At 30.1% G+C, this 16,188-nt stretch overlaps 1 long non-coding RNA gene across 1 annotated transcript; it reads right to left on the bottom strand.

Moving 5' to 3' along the window:
* Positions 1-521: 521 nt before the first annotated feature.
* LOC129963787 (uncharacterized) lies at positions 522-15,284 on the bottom strand. The gene is made up of 4 exons (XR_008784014.1): positions 15,049-15,284; positions 9,000-9,066; positions 3,473-3,625; positions 522-626 (listed from the first exon to the last, which is right to left on the bottom strand). It is a non-coding gene; the product is annotated as an uncharacterized LOC129963787 (long non-coding RNA).
* Between the last annotated feature and the right edge of the window lie 904 nt (positions 15,285-16,188).

Genomic DNA, 16,188 nt, shown 5'->3' with positions numbered 1-16,188 from the left:
AATTCCGTATCAAATTTTGGGGTCAATTGGCTGGTAAAAAGACATCCAAAATACATAATCTCACGATAGATTCAGCAAAAGTGCCAGACTGACGCCAAATTACCGTTCATAACTAATCGCCAATGTCGCCAATGTAATATCTATATAATTTCTCTGATAAATCTTAAATAGTTATGACTACAACAATTCAAATTATTTTATTTTAAAAACCTTTTAAATAAAGTATGCAAGCTCTGACAAGATGCAAAACTAATTAAAAGATATGCAATTATTACAATTTCCCATAAATTTTATAGAAAATATGAATAAGACAATTTAAGTCAATTTATTTAAAAATATTTTTACATGATAAAAGCAAGTCAAGCCTTTCTAAATTTTTGAATGAACTTCCACTGCGTCAATAAAATTATTTTATACAAAGTAAGTTAGAAATGTATATACAGAAAGGACATAGCAAACACACGTTATATTACAAAATGCACACAACATCACAAATTAACTTTATTATATATACTTCACAACTAAAAAAATACATAAAAATAAATGATCAGAAAGCAGCCACTTTCTTCATGAAAATATTCCATATTTTTTATAACATCTTCCTCTCTAAAATGCAGTTCACAGGCCTGGGAAAGTGTAGAAGATAAATTAAAATTAACTAACGATGAAATTATATATATATATATATACATACAGGGTGGTAAAAAAAAACCCTATATATGAAACCCTAGTGGCCTATCCGCTCAACCAATCCGGCAATGTTTGAGACATGGTTGTTTGAAGGTATGCGCTGGAGATTGTGATGATTCTAAACAACGCAAAGCTCACGGTTACGGTTACAGTGAGAGAATTTAGAAATTTTCGAATGGCAACACCCACTTTTTCCTTGCTCAAATTGATCAGCGTATTGAAAACCCACAAATGACGTTGGAACGATTAACGTGTGACGAACATTGCCGGCGTAAAGCATTTGCAAAGAAGAGCATTATAAAGGACTAATGACAATACAGAGAGGAAAGAAATTGGAGTGGAAAGTTATAATTACAGGTTTTCAACGTGTTCGCCTTCGCAGGCGACAACGCATTGCATTCGGAAGATTGTGGACAACAATGTCGAACGTAACATGAAAGAAGGAATCTGCATAACTTCACACGTGTTATGATATCTTGCAATTCTGACACATCTCGTGGACCAGGCGTGTACACCTAAGATTTCAGATAACCCCAGAAGCAGAAATCCATAGAGGTGTGGTCGGGGGATCGCGGTGGCCACGAAACCGCAAAGTTATGAGAGATGACTCTATCACCAAAGTGTTGTTGCAGCACTGATCGAACACATTGGGTGACGTGTGGAGGAGCCCCATCTTGCATCCATACAATGTCACTAATGGCATTTCGTTGCTACTGTTTAACCCTGTGAATTATGCAAAGTGCGTCAAAGCTCCTCCCTCTGTGTTGCCATTAGTCCTTTATAATGCTCTTCTTTGTAAATGATTTACGCCGCTAATTTTCGTCACACGCTAATCGTTCCAACGCCATTTGTGGTTTTTCAATACGCTGATCAATTCGCGCAAGGAAAAAGTGGGTGTTGCCATTCGAAATTCTCTCACTGTAACCGTAACCGTGAGCTCTGTGTTGTTTAGAATCATCACAATCTCCAACGCATACCTTCAAACAACCATGTCTGAAATTTTGGTTCGATTGGTTGAGTGGATAGGCCGCTAGGGTTTCATATATATAGGGGAAGTATTTTTTTGACCACCCTGTATATATATATACATCGCGGATTTTATTCCTTAAATATTGATCATAGACATATACGGTAAATTACAAAATTGCATAAAAACAAGTGTCAAATGTTATAAAATCGATTAAAAGTTTCAGGAAATTAAACTTCAAAAAATACAAAATTTAAATTTTTATATGGATCCCGTACAAAAAAAATTCCCAATGAGTAAAATGTGCCCCATCCTCTAATAAGGTCATGTACAAAATTTCAGCATTTTATCACAAAAAGTCTCAAAGATATGAAACTGCATAAATGCTGACCTAAACCAATTTTCGACGCCTAAATATGAGTTCTCCAAGAGGAAAAATCATGTCGGATATTCGTATTTTAGGGGTCGTACACAAATTAACAAAGAAAGTAATGATTGAATAAATAAATAATAATTTTGCTATTTATTGATTCAAAAATATTAAAAGTTTGTAGAAATAATAATTTAAAGGAAAGATTACATAAGTTTTTTTACAAGTTCATTGACATTCTATTTTTAAGTTATATTCTGTAATTCATGATGTAAAATTTTAAAGTATTTTTCAGGAAGCATAGATTTTAAAATTTGTATTTAAAACTAAAGATATAAAGCATGTTTTATTTTCTTTACGATGCATTCCTGCGTCGCGTCATCTGCACTGAAGCTGTAAACATTTGCATTTTAATTTGTGATTGACTCTTCACCGACTTTGTTTTAACATATCTTTTAAGAGTTTTCATGATAAAATTCTGAAATTTTGTATATATATATATATATATATATATATATATATATATATATATAGTATTTTTAAAATGTAGATAAGATGTACATTATAATTTTTAAGATTTAAAAATTAAATTCCACAGTAATTTTTTAATGCAAATTAAAAAATTACTGCATTATAATTTGTTTTTCTTTAATGTATGTTTTCAAAATTTATGAATTGAGATGTTGCATTTATCATATTTATACATATATTTACTTTGTAGTTATACAGTTGATTTAATAATTGTAATTAAAATTGTAGGATACTAAATTAAAGATTAATTAAATTCTTATTAAAACAGATTGAAATTTTCATTGTTAAATACCTAAAACTAACTTGTAACAAGAAAAAATATTAAAACATAATTAAAATTATACTTTAAGAATGCATTATGTTGTTGTTAAGCATGTTTATCTGTTGTTAGCCGGCGTCCTGGCATAGGGGTAGCGCGTCTTCCCCGTGATCTGGGCGTCCCGGGTTCGAGTCCCGGTTTGAGCATTGTTGTTGTTCTATCTGTGAGATGTGTGAATGTGCCCTCCTGTAAAAAGGGGTTGTGCAAGCGAATGAGTGATGCGTGAGTGGCAAAGTCGTACTCTTGGCCCTAGTTGGCGCTGCTATAAAAAATAAGAGACGTTCCCCCTCAGGCTTAAATCGCTGTCTTCGTAACAGTGGGCTTGTCAGTGGCAAGTGCCATAAGAAACAAACAATCTGTTGTTATGTGGCGATATTCAAAGTTATTACTGAGCCAATCTTCCAATTTTTTTAATAAATTAAAAACAAATTATAAAATTTAAGTTGAAACAAAGAGGAAATAAAAGAAACAATTCAAACTGTTATTAATAGTATTATTCACTGTTGAAAGCTAAAAATAAAACGCATTTGTACATTCAAATTGAAAATTATATGAATATTATCTTTAAAAAAAATTATTGAATAGATGTACTTACTCTTGAGCTTTTGCTGGGCTTGAAATCCTTAAGGAGCCTGTGAATCCATTGTTCTTTTAATTTTTCATCCTCCGGAAATTTAAAGATGGACACTTTGGGACTGGTATCATAATTTCCTTTGCAATTGAAGACTGAACAGTGGAAAGGCATTATCTAATTTAAAAAAAGTACCTATTTATTAAAAACAAATGCAATATCTGTCTGATACGTAGTTTACTGAAAGAAATACTGAAGATGGGAAGCTACCACCAACGGTTTGAAGGGAATCTAAGCACCTGCTAGCTCGCAGTTAGGGATTGCAATACCGGGATACCGAATACCGGTATTTTGAGCCATTTCTACACTTTTGTAATACCGGTATTCACAAGTTTAAATATCGGTTTTTCGGTATTTACTAGAAATTTTTAAAATTGTCTCCACTATATGTTCAGGTATCGCGAACATAGCAAAATAGTATAGGTTTTTGCTTTTATGTCTCCCTAACGGGCGAAATTAATTAGCTAATTAATGGCTTAATTAATTGCTTGAATCTAAATTAGCGAAACATGAATTATCCCTGAAAAAAAAATCTTATATCCATAACGGCTGATGGAGCAACAATTATGAAAAAAGTTGGAAAGTTGATTGGTGAAAATCAGCAGTTGTGCTATGCACATGGAATTCAATTAGGAGTAATAGATGTATTATACAAAAAAAAAAAGGAAAAAAAGAAAAGAAAGAAAGAACAGAAGAATCCAAATACTGTGGATATAGAAATTTCTGATTCCAACTTTCAAAAGAGTAAGAGTGATAGTGATATTGACAATGTAATTGTTGAAGAAGATATTGCTAATGAGGATGAAATATTAAAATATCAAGAATTGCTTCCTATAATTTATAAAGTTCAAAAATTGTTAAGATATTTAAACGTTCCCCTGTAAAAAGGATATATTACTAAAATATATACTAACTGAAAATAAAACAGAATAACTTAATTTCTAAAACACGTTGGAACAATTTACTCCTAATGAGGGAACGATTTTTAAAACTGAGAAATCCAATCCAAAAAGCGATAATCTACTTAAACCTGTAAGTTAATTTTTCAGATAGTGAATTCGACTTAATATCCAGAACGAAATTAGCTCTACTTCCAATAAAACTGACTATTGAGGCATTATGTCGGAGAGATTCTAATTTATTAACAGCTAATGCAACAATAAATTTCATGTTGCAGTCACTGAAAGAACAGCACACATCACTATCTGAATAATTATATATTACATTGAAAAATCGCACAGAAGAAAGGCATACCGGAAAGGCCGGAATAAAAAATGTCTTATTATTAAATTATGGTATTTACATAATTATAATGATTTTGAAAATGAAAAAAAAAAGAAAGAAAATAACCAATTCAAATCTGATTAAGTTTAGAGTAAATTTTCTTAAAATTTATTACCCACAAACTTATCCACATTCAGAAAAATTCAGTTCAACTATAGAAGATTATGATGTCACTACTGTCGATAGTGATAAGGAATTGTCTCTTGAACAAAAATTAGAATTAGCGATAAATAAAAAAATTTCAACGGACCAAAATACAATACAGAAATCAGCTATATCCAAAACCATGCGACGAGAAATCGATTTATTTGAAGATGAGGGATTTAGAGGTAAATACTTGGAAAAAGTATATTGCGCATTGCTAACAGTACCACCAACTAGCGTAGATGCCGAAAGAGCGTTTTCGACAGCTGGTAAATTTTACACAAAATTACTTTTCAGGCTTAATCACAGTACAATTGATGCATTACGTTTTTTTAGATCACATTTCAAAAATTTGTAATAGTACCACAGACTGAATAGTGATATTTACACTTTTTTTTTGTGATTTAAATAAATAAGATGTTTCTTTACTTTTTTGTGATTATATGCTGTTATAATTTATAAGTTACAAATTAATTTTTGTGATATTTACACTCTTTAACAAAACTGACAAATAAAACAAAGAAACACCTGTGTTTTCTTTCTTTTTCTAAAATTTCTAATACCGGTATCCCGGTATTAAGATTTAAGAAATACCGAATACCGGTATTGAAATATTGGTCCGGTGTTGCAATCCCTACTCGCAGTCAGCTACTATTAATCAAAACTACTTCCTATGACTCATACGCTCGCATTTCAGCAAGAGTTATACGAGTTCTCTCTCTCTCTCTCTTTTTTTTTTTTTCGAACGATTACGATATTTACTCTATATTTCGGACACGAGAAAGTAAAAAAGGCAACGTTCGTATAAATTTTCTTTATAGACTAAAACAAATCACTAAACTGATTTATGGGCACTTTTTTTTCTGCAAAACGATCGCGTTATTCTGAGAATGTTTATAGTTGTTTCCTTTATCTGACCAGTAGAAAGTTAGAAGCTCATTAATATAATATCATCATAGTAGTTAACCATCATTTTTTCTTTCATGAAAATTACCTAAAACTTCTGAACGAACATTTAAAACATCACGGACAAGAATATAAACAAAGACCTATAGCAGTATTATTAATATTTAAACCTGCTTCTCATATTGAAGTTCATGGTATAAGATATATTTTCGTCCCTTCATGAAAGTAAGCTTGAATTCATTTTCATTTTTCTTTTAAAAAATGATGATTAAATTTTGTAAATGTATGCTTTTGTAATTTTGTAAATTCCATAATGCTTCGTTCTTTTTTGTAAGTCCTTTAAAGATAGATCAATATTAATTTTAATGACTTCCCTGCAATATGAAGTGATCACAAAGTAAATCACTATAGGCAGGCAAATTGTACTTAAGAATCTATGTGAAAGAAAATCCATGAGAAAATCGTGCATAATTAATTATATGCTGCTTATAATTAACTGTGCATGTGTACTTTGTTGTATTATACGTTACATGCTTCGAAAACCAAAGGATTTCTTTATATATGCTCCAAATGGAATCGACAAAGACACTGTATATCAAGGAGCATTACAATGAATTTAAAGGTGAATACAACAGAAAATAACAATTTATGTAATCCAATGCACAATAATAATTATATATGTATAAATGCAAAAATCAAATTTGAACTAAACACAGTAATTGAAATCAAACTTTTATTTGTGTTTGTTTACTTTTTTAATCTAGAATTGAATCTAGCAAAATTTTAGCATTGCCAGGTCCAACTAGTTATATAAAAATACTGATATGGAAAGTAAAATTCTATAAACTTGTGATTCTAATAATCTATGATATAATTGTTATAATTTGTAGTTTAAAAATGTCGATAATATCGAATTGGAAAGTGTCATTCGAAACTATTATAAAAATATATCTGTTCTCCATATTCTTAAGGAATGCTTTTTAAAATAACTATATGTATATCTGATAGTTTAATAGAGTATTCTTCGTTTTGTCTATGCTATATATAATTATTTTGTTATTTTTGTTAGTACGTACGTTTTATTGTTTTTAAATCTCTTCCATTCTATCACACGACTTTCTTTTTTACTCAGTAATTCATATTGATTGTATATTATTAAAAACAAAGAAAGGACTGTTGTTTCTTTTTAATTCAACCCAAAGACAACTGATTCTGTTATTTAACTCCTTAGATAGGGATTTTTTAAAAAAGATGCGCAGATTAGAATATAAAAGGTTTATTGAGTAATAAAGTTTTATTCAATTTATTATTATAAAGATTAATAAAGTGAAATAAATGTTTTATTGACAAATTAAATTTGCCACACAAATTAAATTTTTATAATTAATACAAAACGGTTATATGAGATGTCATATGTATCCAAAGAGTTAGTCATAATTATTCATTAGCAGCCTTTAACTATCAGTTGATTCACGTGAGATATTAATTGCGTTTAATTCCCATTAAATCTCTTATATATGTTACCGTTAAAGTATGAAATCCGTTATTTTATAGAATACCTAGTTATTCCATGAAATAACTGATCGTGTCCGTTAAAGTAAAACTCTCTTGTATTTCATGGTTTAACTAGTTATTTCATAGAATAACGATCTGCAGCCCGTTAAAGAGTAAAATAATCTATATCATATATCTCGCACGACAAATACACGGCAGCATAAAACAATTATATTCCCGATCCCAGTTCAGTGTCTGCGAACAAAAATTAATTAAAATCCAAGAATGGTACCGGAAGTACCGGATGTAGAAATATCACTCCGGTCGGTTGCTACAGCTCAAAGTTTAGGTAATGGTCAGGGATTTAAAAAATGTTCGTGTAAAACCCAGTGTGTCAACAAAAAAGGTTTTTGTTTTAGAAATAATGTTCTTTGTAATTCCAAGTGTCATTTTAATAATCCTTGTTGTAACAAATGATTTTATGGTACGTTTCCATAAATTAGATAAATTGCTTCTTTTTCATTTTAATTGTCGATCATTAGTTTAATTTCATTTTAGATAAATTGTTTATTTTACACTTTAACTGTCTCTCATTAGTTAATTTATAGGATACCTAGTTATTTCATAGAATAACTAGTTAAAGTGTCAAATTAATAACATATTACACACTTTAACGGACACAATCAGTTATTTCATGGAATAACTAGGTATTCTATGAAATAACTGCATTATATACTTTAACGGTAACATATATAATTATTCATTCAGAATGGTTTTAACACAATATTGTTTATATCAAGTTGTGACAGAAATTAAAACTGTATTACTTTTATATTCCTCATTCTTGATCTGTTTATATCGTACAGTGCATCAAAATATATCCGAATACTGTCGAATTAAACTAGTTATCTTATAATAAAATTGTAGATGTCTGTCACTGGAAAAATAGGTTTTCTATAAATAATATTTTGCATGAAAGGGGGTAGTGTCCATATTTAGATGTATTAAAAATCATATTTTGAAATAGCAATAATAATAACATTTTAAATACGCATCCAAATTTTCTATATTATAATAACTCGAATATGTATATTATTTTGCAATTTTCAATAAACAGTTGATGATTTATAAGAAATTGAAAATTTGAATTCCTAATATTGTAAGACAGTTTTCGTTTTTTTCAATAAATTTCAAGATATAATGAATTTTTGAAAATATTTCATATTTTGCTTTAAAATAATCAATAAAACAACATTAGAATGATGCATTTTTAAAAGTATGAAGCACATTTTATGTTTTCAATTAATTTTTAAATTTGTAAATTAAAACTTTCTGAATAGCAGCTCACATATTTTGGTGTCAATCAAAGGAGTAATACCTTAACCATCATTTTTTCAAATTTGATTCGATTCTGTCCAGAAGTTCTTAAAATATGTATCATGACCAAAATCTTTCAGAATAGCGAGATTTTTTATTTCATTAGGAAGCATCTCAATTTAACTACAGAATTCTTTGGTATGAATAAAAAGAAATCTTCAAAAAGGAACGAAAACAAAGTACGCCTTACAATGTTCCGTTAAATTAAGACTTTTTTCTTTTTAAAATAAATGTAGAGGAAAGAAAGAGGAAACAAATGACATTTAACAGATTTTACTCCACTTACATTTCAAGCGAAGCTTCATTTGGTACAATCGGCAGCCGATTAGAGCTGTGAAAATGACTTGTGAAATCTATAATTGATGAGAGAAGCACATAAGTATAATTCTGAGCAAAATACAAAATTTATATAGCTTTAAATATGTGAATGCATAGAACAGTATCGAATAAAATATTCCTCATTTTCCAAGAAACTTCTTGTCTGTGAATAATGCAGTGTCGCTAGACTTTAAGAAAATACTTCTTTTTTTAAATGAAGCAAAGGCTTGAAAATATTTCCGTAAATTAATTGTTCCTATTTAGTACTAATGCTGATAAAAAGATATTAAGTATAAGATAATTCTTAAAAACAATTTAAAAATCGTTTGATGGTAACCTGAACATATAAAACAATAGCATTTTGCTATTTATATTTCATTTATAAAGGAATGTTTAGTAAGTCAACCATCTGACTCACCGACCCGCCACGAAGGCATGCGGATTTAAACCATAAAACTGAATGACCGGACCACCGCAACAGCAACACTGGCGGGAACTGTGGTTGAGTCCTAAGGGCCATCACCGGCCACGGTAAAACCCTCCCCGAAGGAAGTATGTCCCGTCAACGATGGGAGGAGCCAGATCCCCCACCTTTTTGTGTACCCTCCAGGGTGGCGAGATCCAACCACCATGACGGAAGCATCTCATCCTCATTTCGAGGTGCCCCCCCGGGGTTAGGAATGTTTAGTAAATAAGCATCTTTTTTCATTTTTCAGCTACTCCAAAAACAATTTTCATTTAAGCTCGCTTTATTAAGTTTTTTTATTACAGTCATCTAAAATATTTGACTATGTCAAAAGATATGCCTCTAGAATACAACTTAAATATTATTTATAATTTTTATTATTACGAAATAGGCAAATAAAAGTTTACATTTTGAATTTTTATTTAGCCATTATTCATTGCTTTTAACAGTGAACTTAAACAAAGAAAGAGGGAAGAGATAAATCTTTCTCAGAACAAAGTTATATACATTAACGAATGAAATAACAGCTTGAACGGAAGGAAGTATTAATATCGTTTGTTACATTTACTGTTATGGCGGCGGTATGCCAGCAAGTAATAAATTCGTCTAGTGGACAATTCGAGAATAATGGTCTTAATCCATGTTAATTATAAAAAACAAATTTATTAGATTAATACTCATAATAAAAGATCAACAAGTACAAAGAAAATAAATGCACATCTACTCTGTATGAATAGAACTCGTAAAGTGAAGTATTTTTTTAACAGGATATAGGAGGCGACCAGGGGTGTTTGTGCTCCGGGGAAACCCCGGAATTCCGGGGATTTTGAACTTCGATACCCGGAAATTCCGGGGATCGTCGTTCAAAAGGAAGGAGGAATAATAATGAATTATTTATTTTGATCTGGGCGATTTTGTTTGCTTTGAAAGCAGAAAACGCAAGGTCAGCGTGTGTGGTGAAAACTTTTCCTTTCTTTCTCCAAAGGCAGTGATAATGCGTGAAAAGGGGGAAAAAACTTCTTTTTTGTTCTTTCCTTATTGCGAGTTATGACTCATTCCCCCGGTTCTCGGACATTCTCTTCTGGATTCTTTTCGGCAAGTAGGCGCGGCAGAAAAAAAAGGGAGAGACTTCGCGACCAGATGTGCGATCACGTGACTCTGGGTTCAAAGGTCTTATCTCTCCTGGCGTGGCGCCAATAAGTAGAGAAGGGGGATTTTTCGCCGTATTAGCTATTGTGTCATTGATCGCTTCGCAACTTTTTTTTCTCCGCTGTGTAAAATTTTCGTTTCATTTATTGATACACGTGTAAATTTTTCGTTTCTCTTATTGAAATATTTTTTTTATTTATGTACGCAAGAGAATTTCACTTTGAAATTTCAGCATATGAAACAGAAATTACCCCTTAAAAATTCATATCTAATTAGTTTTACAGCATTAGATCCAGAGCTAAGAGGTAAAACCAGTACAATATTAGCTTTTGAAAAATTATCACCTTTTATGTCCCATATTTTTAGTGATAATGAAAAGTCAAAAGTAGAAGCTGAAATAAGGTTATACCAGAGTGATATTGATATCACCAAAGAAATGCTCTACACATCTGATGAAAGTGGAAATCAAGTCAAGTGTACAATTGATAAATATTGGTCTAAAGTTTTTAATTTAAAAGATGATTTCACAAATGATTATAAGTATCCTACATTGGCTAAATTGGTCAAAGCCTGCCTTAGCTGCTTCCATGGCCCATTAGTGGAAAGTGCATTCAACTTAATGGATACACTTGTCATTGACTATAGAACCTCTCTTAAGATTGATTCCCTAGATGCAGTGCAGACTATTAAATATGATTTAATGGCTTCTAAAGAAACCTCATGTGAAAAATATGGCTCAAAAAATCCAATGGCTGATCCAATTCACAAAGATCTCTTACTGAATATGAACAGAAGTTGGAAAACATATCAAGAGGACTTAAAAACATGTATTTCAGATGAGTCACCTATAAAAGTCTCTGAAAAACCTTCTACATTAGCAGAAAAGCAAACTGCTTCTACCTCTGCATGTGCAGTTCTTGAGGAAATTTCTTCAACTGTAAATGAGGAAAATAAAAGTCAATCTTCCTGCAATTATGAAGTTCACCACAAAAGAAAGACAAGCCCACAAACATCAGAAAATAAAAAAAAAGCAGCAGAAATTAGATAATTTTTTTAAAGAATTAATTCAGGTAATTTAAAATATTTGCATAAAATGTAGTAGTTTATATGTTTGAAAATTTATGGTTGTTAATTTTGCAAAAAAAGTAATTCATTGAACTTTTATAATTAGGTCATTCAATATTTCATAATTGTAGTTTTTCATTTCTCTCCCCCCCCCCCCTTCTCGAAACTCCAAAATGCCGGTAGTAAGTCCGTAAAAGTTTCAGGGGATTTTTTGGGGTCCCACAAACACCCCTGGGCGACACTATGAAACAGGCAGTGGCAGGTGGTACAAACATTTACATATTTGGAAACACGTGTTAAATCCTTTCTCTTGTATATCCCTAGTTATATTTTTCGGTTAATTAACTGTTTTTATTTAACACTTTTTGTGGTAAAAACAAATAAAATATAAAAATATTATGTGAAAAATTATTCAAAGTATTGTTTCCTAGATATTTGAATATGCAAATAAGCAACATTCAGCTATTAAATATTAAATTATAAAACATATTTCAGAATTCAAGCATCTGTCTATTGTTTTTCGGCTGCTTTATAAATATTTTTAATTTAAACTTGTTTTATTAATATTAATTACTGAAAGTTATACAGAATCTTTGATTACTTTAAACAATATGTCTAAAGAATACTATTTAAATATTATTTTTGAAATTAAATGTGAATTATTATGTCAAATAGGAATTATATAGTCATGTTAAATTGCTACTAACGAAATAAGGAATTTAAAAATATTTATATGTTTTATAGTTACCGTATAAACGATTGAAATAAAATTTTGAATAAAGGAAAGTATTGACAAAACGATTAATTTATTATATTTACCAATTCTGAAACAGCCCCTAAATCTTTTTCTCATATATCCCCTGTTATTTTGAACTGATCTTTCTAAAATTTCTTCGGTGCCTATTTTTACTCTCAAAAGTATATATGTGCCAAATTTAGTAGTTCTATATCAAACACTGACACACACATACATTCATCTTTATTATATGTAGAGATTTAATGAAATAATGAAAAGGTTTAGATTATATTGCCAAAATAATACATATTTTTGAAATTTATGCAAAAAAAAGCTGAGAGCTGTCAGAATTTAGGAAAAAATTGAACGAAATTCAATAAGTATCATTAAAAAGTCAACTTTTTAATTTTTAAAAAAGTGTGGATATTATACTTTTTAAAAAAAAATCGCTCTGAGAAATGCATTCCTATTTTCAAAAGTATATCTGTGACAAATTTGGTATCCTAAATCAAATGGTTATCTTGTAGAGCACTTATCCACAATTTCCTTTATTGTCAGTAGAAAATTAAAAACGTTAATTTTACTAATTAGTTTTTCAGTATCTTTCTTCTCTTGTGGGTTGGGCAAAATTAAAGACAGCGTTTATAAATTTCTAGGATGAAGTTTGTGGTGATCAAAGCATTAAAAACATCAAAAATAAACGTCTAAACAAAAGAATTTTCTAACAAAATTAAAATAAAAACCAAATTTGAAAATCAATAATAAACTTTGAAAAATAGCAGGATATTTGTATAGGGAAAGTTTTAATAAAGTAAGAATAAGACAGAGATGGAGGAAAAAGGTGACAGTTAATTTTTGATAGACTTTATACCAGGAATTATAGCTTTATTTCTTTGCGAGTCACAAAACGTGCAACAGGAAAATATTTTTATAAGGAAATGTGTATAAAGAATATAAAAGAGTAGCGATCTTACATCTTTAAAAGTAATTGGATGACTCTATGTGTTGACAGCCATTTTATATTCTATAAATTTTGACGATTTCTTTAAGTAATGAGAATTTTTTGAAAAACGTTATTTTAAAGATGTTTAATTTATTTATTAAGTTTATTTTAAAGATCAAAAAAATTTCAACGAATTTAGACAGATGAACATCAACGTTAGTTCTAAAATGCTGTTAAGGACGTTGCTTCTAAGCATTGTTTCTATTAGAATAAAATCCTGAGATGTCACATAGATGAATTTGTACCTGCCTAGAACTATTGGTCAGTTAAAAAAACAGCAGGTAGAGCAAGTCGATTAAAAATATTATTAATCTAATTTGTAAATAAATAAATTTGTAAAATATAAATCTTATGATTTATAAAATATTTAAGACTGTTAGGTGAGCATACACAGAATTATTAAAATCATTATTAAATAAATGAAAGCATAATCAATTACATCCATTTGGTTGACTATATTATATTCCATTTGGCAAGTTTTCGGAAATAATAATTTTTTTATGTTTGCTCATAGTTTATTATTCTCATGAAATTCATCATAAAAATTAAAGGATTTTATATGTAAGTGTGGAATTATTAATTAATAATTATGATCAAGTTTTCAAGAATTTTAATTTTTCAATCATTTTTTCCATTATATACATGTTAAGTAAATAAATAAAACATCCATTTTCTCAAAGTTATTGAAATGAAAAATTAAATTAATGTAAATCATTTGCACGTTCATGGATTTAAAATTTTATTGAAAGGGAAATTGAATTGAGAATTGTGAAAAAAAACAAGATGCATAGTATAAAAAGCTTGAATCCGGCATTGTTTATGTCGACTAAAATCTTTGTACTCTTACATTGTACTGTGATATTTTCAGCAATCAACAATTTTATTGCAGCAAAATCACAAATTATGCTGATTTTAGGTGTTTAAGAAATATCATGTAAACATCAAGTGATCTCATTAATTTTTTTAAAAATAATTGTATTGCAGAAACCCTTTTTCTTATTATTATAAAAAGAACAATTTTGCTATTGCATTCCCGACAAAAGTTTTTCCTGCTCTTTTCATTCTTTCATTTATAAGTAAACTGTTCGAAACTACCTGTTGTTACAGGCTCGAAATGGAACAACGTCCTGTCCGAAAACAAATTGCAACATCGAATTTTCTACACTTTTCTAGTCGGAAATTCTCTAAAAGAATAGGTCATTGAGATGACTGCCCTTTTCCTCCTTGTTTCAGTTCCCTTCCTTTCCCTCCTTTCTCTTTCCCTTTTTTTCTAAATTTTCCCCTGATAGAGGAAAATATTTTTCAGAGAAGAATTTTGTAAAGTTATCTTACAGCTGAGTAGCTAGGCAAATGACTTTGAAATATCAATTTAGTATATCTTCGTTAACTTAGTACTGCAATTTATAATGAAACTAGTAGGTGGCGCTGTTGCACCATAGATGCATTTATAAGTAGTAATATCCAAGTGGAGCATTTGAATGAAGGACGCTAGTTTTAATGCGTCTATGTGTTTGTATCTATCCATTTTAGTGCTTGCATCGTAAATAAACTATAGTTATTTAAAAAACTTGCAAGTTTCCTGAAAAAAATCACAATACCATCATGACGCTACCCTCATGCAGCTAAAGTAATTCTCGACCCCTCATTGTTCTGGAGTCACCAGTGAGGATCGAGTGATCATCTAGGTCAGAGGCGGGCAGGCTTTTCCAGGGTACAGGGTACTTCTAATTTTTTCAAGGTCTTGTGGTCCACCCATTGGCATAGCTGTGGTGAGATAATAAAAAAGTCTACAGTATTTATTACAACTTAATTATATATACGGAATATGTTCTTATCTGCATAATTATAAACATAATAATAATAGCCATATACAAACATAATAATAATAGCCACAAATATAATAATATCAAATGACGCATTTAATATCACATTATTCAAAATACATTAAAAAAATCAATCATTTTCATCTAAAGTTAATTTTTTTAGTTATAGTTAGTAAAAGACTTAGTCTCCATACTGTTTGCTAGTCTTGAATATTTTGGTATATAATTACTAATTGATAATCTTGCACTGGATTCTAAGTGGTCGTCTGTGAGACGGGATATTTTGTTTTAATTACATTCATCGTTGAAAATGCAGATTCACACAGTTAGGCAGAGTCAAAGAACAATGTTAAATGATACGCATTTTTTTTAATTAGGATAATTCGTCCATTAGATTCCAAAAGTTTTCTGGGTTCTGAACTAGGTGCTTTTAAAATTGTCATTTTGAAGGAGAAAAATTCGTTTTCTTCAAGAAATAAAGCGAATATATAATTTATAATTTCAGTCATTCCTTCCACATCAACATTGTTAAATGGGTAACACATGAATGTAACATTTGGTTTCTTTTAGTATGCCCGTCTTACGTTTTAGTAAAAGCAGGCACCGCAAAATGTCTTGGTCCACCGATCGATCGCGATAGACTTAATGTCCACCCTTGATCTAGCCGATAAGATTTTGTTCTATCAATCAAAAAAAACAAAAACAAAACCCGCCGCTGTACGTGGAAGAGCCATTACACTCTTGAATAAATTTGAAGCCTTATTTCTTCAGAATTAACTGAAGATCGTACATTAATTTTAAGCTCGTCACATGAACTCTAGATTGATTATCAAGATAAATGAAAGAAACTTGATTCAGAGATCGATGCTCTTATAACTGACGGAACTAAGTATGATAATGAGTTACTTACATGTG

This window comes from Argiope bruennichi, chromosome 3, assembly GCF_947563725.1.
Source record: "Argiope bruennichi chromosome 3, qqArgBrue1.1, whole genome shotgun sequence".
Classification (NCBI taxonomy): Eukaryota; Metazoa; Arthropoda; class Arachnida; order Araneae; family Araneidae; genus Argiope; species Argiope bruennichi.
This window is presented reverse-complemented; position numbering and strand designations above follow the sequence as displayed.